This window comes from Schistocerca americana, unplaced genomic scaffold (genome assembly GCF_021461395.2).
Source record: "Schistocerca americana isolate TAMUIC-IGC-003095 unplaced genomic scaffold, iqSchAmer2.1 HiC_scaffold_1442, whole genome shotgun sequence".
In the NCBI taxonomy this organism is placed as follows: domain Eukaryota; kingdom Metazoa; phylum Arthropoda; class Insecta; order Orthoptera; family Acrididae; genus Schistocerca; species Schistocerca americana.
Genome location: NW_025725525.1, coordinates 17743 through 22500, shown reverse-complemented (window position 1 = coordinate 22500; position 4758 = coordinate 17743). Strand labels below are relative to the sequence as shown.

At 50.9% G+C, this 4758-nt stretch overlaps 1 non-coding gene across 1 annotated transcript in view; it reads right to left on the bottom strand.

The window, feature by feature from the left end:
• Positions 1–365, bottom strand: part of LOC124568086 — a 1910-nt gene extending 1545 nt beyond the window's left edge. The window contains exon 1 of the ribosomal RNA XR_006971132.1: positions 1–365. This exon is cut by the window's left edge and continues 1545 nt beyond it. This is a non-coding gene — a ribosomal RNA (small subunit ribosomal RNA).
• Positions 366–4758: the final 4393 nt, after the last annotated feature.

Here is a 4758-nt window from a genome sequence, read left to right as displayed (position 1 = left end):
ACCATGGTAGGCGCAGAACCTACCATCGACAGTTGATAAGGCAGACATTTGAAAGATGCGTCGCCGGTACGAGGACCGTGCGATCAGCCCAAAGTTATTCAGAGTCACCAAGGCAAACGGACCGGACGAGCCGACCGATTGGTTTTGATCTAATAAAAGCGTCCCTTCCATCTCTGGTCGGGACTCTGTTTGCATGTATTAGCTCTAGAATTACCACAGTTATCCAAGTAACGTGGGTACGATCTAAGGAACCATAACTGATTTAATGAGCCATTCGCGGTTTCACCTTAATGCGGCTTGTACTGAGACATGCATGGCTTAATCTTTGAGACAAGCATATGACTACTGGCAGGATCAACCAGGGAGCTGCGTCAACTAGAGCTGAGCAGCCGGCCGCCCGGGAGTGTGTCCCGGGGGCCCGCGCGAACACGCAAGCGTCCGCTCAATTATTCTGCAAACAGGAGGAGGCTGAGCTCCCCTGCACCATACACCTCGAAACCCTCTCAGGTCCCGGCGGCGCGCAGCGCCGTCCTAAGTACTTGGTCGGGTTCGAGAGAGGCGCAATCGCCCGGAGTTTGGCGAGTAGACGCTTTAGGTGCGACCACCCGTGCTCCCAACTGAGCTTGCCGCTGCCGACAGAGGCCCGGGAGCGTGCTGTCGTGGCATTGCCGGCGGGAGACAACACGCGCCACCTACGGTGACCGGCAGCTCCAACGCCAGCGCCACAGAAGGACAAAAGCCCCACTTGGGTGCCGAAGCGAACTCTCCCAGCACAGCGCACGCGCCAACACGTCCGCACAGCTGCGATACAAACCACCTGCGAGAACCGCAGAGGCGACCGAGCAGCAGACGGCGTCGCGGCGCCGAGCGCCGGGCGGCGGCGCATCCTCAGCGCACACAGTCCTCAATCGGACCAGCACACTGCAGATGTCCACCGCGCTTCGCACCGGGCCCGCGAGGACCTACTTTGGCCGCACGGCGCCGCGTGCAGGGTGCGCCGGCGCGCAGCTGCGCCGCCTGCCGCCTCCGTCGGCCGGCGCGCCTGCCACTGGCCGCCCCCACCAGCCGGCTGTAGCGCGTGCGCCCACGCACCGCACGGCCAACACGCCGGGAGGCCCCCCCTCACCGGCCGGGGACGGTCCCACCCAGCCACCGCCGCGTATCGCTTCACACCCACATGCCATTCACGTTCGTGGGCATGGTGGGTATCGCTGCAACAACCGGTTGGTAGCTCAACCGATCGTCGCCATCACTGATTCACCCCTAGCGAGAACAACCGCACCACAACGGTTTACCAGTTGTTCATTTGCGTAACGTCACCAGCAAACGTAGGCGTCCATCGCCATTTGCAAATTCAACGATTGTTGCATGCCTGTGTCAGGTGTCACGACACACTGTCTGCCCACATACACGCAACAACATGTCCACGCTTAGCGAACACGTGGAAGGTGGCCCCCGTACGTATGCGATGTCCATTGCGCGAACGACTGTCAACCGGCCTCTGTCGCATGTCGCAGATGTGGAACGCAGTGCACCGTGCTATCACGGTGTGTGAGAAGAGACGACTACGTCTGACAACACGCGCCACTACATCAACAGACGGCTCATGCTGATCGCCATCCAGGGCATACCACACTGCAATCCAGCTCTTATAGGGAGACGACACGTAGCTGAGTGCACAACATTTGGACCGCATGGTTCGCCGTTGTTGGCGCAGTCGTTGTACGGTCACATGTACCACGATGTATCATTCAGTACATGAGGACCAATGTGCAGTACAGTGTGTGATTTGGACGTACAACATCAGCGGACAGTTGACACAGGCCGTACCACAGCGTAGGCTAAGTGCTTCGCCATGCGAATGCCAATGAACAACTGCAAATGCCAATGAACAACTGCAAAGGGCATTGAGCATGTACGTCCTGCTGCCATCCACATTACAGTGTATAGCTGCAAGGTGTTTAACATGAAGCGATACACTGGGGACCGGGCAGTGCGAGTAGCAAACTATATTGCGGGGGTTGCAGTTAGGCAACACTACACTAATTTAACGCGTCGTATGACAATTACAGAGCAGGTTAAGGCCCAACGTGTGTTGGGTTAAGGCCCAACGTGTGTTGGGTTAAGGCCCAACGTGTGTTGGGTTAAGGCCCAACGTGTGTTGGGTTACGGCCCAACGTGTGTTGGGTTAAGGCCCAACGTGTGTTGGGTTAAGGCCCAACGTGTGTTGGGTTACGTTAAGGGGCAATGTGGGTTACGTTAAGGGGCAATGTGGGTTACGTTAAGGGGCAATGTGGGTTACGTTACGGCGCAATATAGGTTACGTTACGGCGCAATATAGGTTACGTTAAGGGGCAATGTGGGTTACGTTACGGCGCAATATAGGTTACGTTACGGCGCAATATAGGTTACGTTAAGGCGCAATATCGGTTACGTTAAGGCGCAATACAGGTTACGTTAAGGCGCAATACAGGTTACGTTAAGGCGCAATACAGGTTACGTTAAGGCGCAATACAGGTTACGTTAAGGCGCAATACAGGTTACGTTAAGGCGCAATACAGGTTACGTTAAGGCGCAATACAGGTTACGTTAAGGCGCAATGCAGGTTACGTTAAGGCGCAATGCAGGTTACGTTAAGGCGCAATACAGGTTACGTTAAGGCGCAATGCAGGTTACGTTAAGGCGCAATGCAGGTTACGTTAAGGCGCAATACAGGTTACGTTAAGGCGCAATACAGGTTACGTTAAGGCGCAATACAGGTTACGTTAAGGCGCAATACAGGTTACGTTAAGGCGCAATACAGGTTACGTTAAGGCGCAATACAGGTTACGTTAAGGCGCAATACAGGTTACGTTAAGGCGCAATACAGGTTACGTTAAGGCGCAATACAGGTTACGTTAAGGCGCAATACAGGTTACGTTAAGGCGCAATACAGGTTACGTTAAGGCGCAATACAGGTTACGTTAAGGCGCAATACAGGTTACGTTAAGGCGCAATACAGGTTACGTTAAGGCGCAATACAGGTTACGTTAAGGCGCAATACAGGTTACGTTAAGGCGCAATACAGGTTACGTTAAGGCGCAATACAGGTTACGTTAAGGCGCAATACAGGTTACGTTAAGGCGCAATACAGGTTACGTTAAGGCGCAATACAGGTTACGTTAAGGCGCAATACAGGTTACGTTAAGGCGCAATACAGGTTACGTTAAGGCGCAATACAGGTTACGTTAAGGCGCAATACAGGTTAGGTTAAGGCGCAATACAGGTTAGGTTAAGGCGCAATACAGGTTAGGTTAAGGTACGACATAGGTTAGGTTAAGGTACGACATAGGTTAGGTTAAGGTACGACATAGGTTAGGTTAAGGTACGACATAGGTTAGGTTAAGGTACGACATAGGTTAGGTTAAGGTACGACATAGGTTAGGTTAAGGTACGACATAGGTTAGGTTAAGGTACGACATAGGTTAGGTTAAGGTACGACATAGGTTAGGTTAAGGTACGACATAGGTTAGGTTAAGGTACGACATAGGTTAGGTTAAGGTACGACATAGGTTAGGTTAAGGTACGACATAGGTTAGGTTAAGGTACGACATAGGTTAGGTTAAGGTACGACATAGGTTAGGTTAAGGTACGACATAGGTTAGGTTAAGGTACGACATAGGTTAGGTTAAGGTACGACATAGGTTAGGTTAAGGTACGACATAGGTTAGGTTAAGGTACGACATAGGTTAGGTTAAGGTACGACATAGGTTAGGTTAAGGTACGACATAGGTTAGGTTAAGGTACGACATAGGTTAGGTTAAGGTACGACATAGGTTAGGTTAAGGTACGACATAGGTTAGGTTAAGGTACGACATAGGTTAGGTTAAGGTACGACATAGGTTAGGTTAAGGTACGACATAGGTTAGGTTAAGGTACGACATAGGTTAGGTTAAGGTACGACATAGGTTAGGTTAAGGTACGACATAGGTTAGGTTAAGGTACGACATAGGTTAGGTTAAGGTACGACATAGGTTAGGTTAAGGTACGACATAGGTTAGGTTAAGGTACGACATAGGTTAGGTTAAGGTACGACATAGGTTAGGTTAAGGTACGACATAGGTTAGGTTAAGGTACGACATAGGTTAGGTTAAGGTACGACATAGGGTAGGTTAAGGTACGACATAGGTTAGGTTAAGGTACGACATAGGTTAGGTTACGGTACGACATAGGTTAGGTTACGGTACGACATAGGTTAGGTTACGGTACGACATAGGTTAGGTTACGGTACGACATAGGTTAGGTTACGGTACGACATAGGTTAGGTTACGGTACGACATAGGTTAGGTTACGGTACGACATAGGTTAGGTTACGGTACGACATAGGTTAGGTTACGGTACGACATAGGTTAGGTTACGGTACGACATAGGTTAGGTTACGGTACGACATAGGTTAGGTTACGGTACGACATAGGTTAGGTTACGGTACGACATAGGTTAGGTTACGGTACGACATAGGTTAGGTTACGGTACGACATAGGTTAGGTTACGGTACGATATAGGTTAGGTTACGGTACGATATAGGTTAGGTTAAGGTACACATTGTTGTAAGGAAAGGTTTAATGGGGGGCGGGGCGGGGCGGCCGGTTTGTTGATTGTGATTATAGTAAGTGGATGCCTGCGGCATCATCTGATTTGCCACGTCAGGATGCACCTTTGGCTCATGACAGGCGGCGCTCTCATTCCATGCTTGTGGCAGACCTGTGTCTTTCATTCCTG